Genomic DNA, 954 nt, shown 5'->3' on the forward strand with positions numbered 1-954 from the left:
ATCTGTACAGTTTACAGTACTGAAACACATATATTTGAAAATGAAGTATAGATATGTACTTTGCAAAGATACACGGTTTTACAGCAAGGGTTTACCCAAACTTTTTTTTTTTTTTTACAGCCACTTTCAAAATAGACAACCACTTCACTAGAATAGCTAAACTACATCAAAGAATCAGTGTACTGAGAGGAAGTAGACTGGCTGACTCCCCAAGCTCCCAGATTATTTTTGTCTTTTTTCTTTTGTTTTCCATTTTTATTTTGAAGAAACCCCTATACATAAAATGAAAATAATTTCTGGATATTTTCTTCAATGGTGAACTAGGCAGTTTCTTAAAACAAGACATTAGTTTGCCTTTCATTTCCAAATGCCTTGAAAATAAAATCTACTACTGCTTTAAAAGAACCATCGGAATGCTTCAGCGCTAGGAACAGGTGTTCTCTCCAGCACCACGCGGGCTTCTTCTAGAGTTCCTTGCACTTCCTGAACTTGCAGATCTGGTGTCCCGTTTTGCGATTCCTGCAGCTGCTGCACACGCCGCAGTTGATGAGGCGCTTGCAGGGCACGCATATCTCGCAGCGCCTAAGCTTCTTCTTGGCGGGGTTGGCGCCCCCCGCGCCTCCCGAGGACGCAGGTGACGACGCGGGGTGACTCTGAGGGCAGTCCGCCAGGTTGGCAATCTTGAAGGCGCTGTCCCACACGGCGTCAGAGGCAGCAGCCGGCGAAGGCAGCGCTGTCATCAGGATGATGCCGGGTGGCAGCGACCCTTTATATGTTTTTGATAGGAGTCTTTTGTCTGAAGGACACTCCACTATAATTTTTTCCCAACTTGTGGGTTTTTTTTTTTTTTTTTTTTTTTTCTGTTGGTGATTTCTTTTGATATGAAGACTCTTTAAGAAATATGAGAGCCCAATTGTTGATTCTTTGAGTATTTCATATGCAGTTCAATTTTTG

At 42.8% G+C, this 954-nt stretch overlaps 1 pseudogene; it reads right to left on the reverse strand.

The window, feature by feature from the left end:
* Positions 1 to 396: 396 nt before the first annotated feature.
* Positions 397 to 954, reverse strand: part of LOC101581468 — a 48875-nt pseudogene continuing 48317 nt past the window's right edge.

The sequence above is a fragment of the Octodon degus genome, unplaced genomic scaffold (genome assembly GCF_000260255.1).
Source record: "Octodon degus isolate 3935 unplaced genomic scaffold, OctDeg1.0 scaffold00128, whole genome shotgun sequence".
In the NCBI taxonomy this organism is placed as follows: domain Eukaryota; kingdom Metazoa; phylum Chordata; class Mammalia; order Rodentia; family Octodontidae; genus Octodon; species Octodon degus.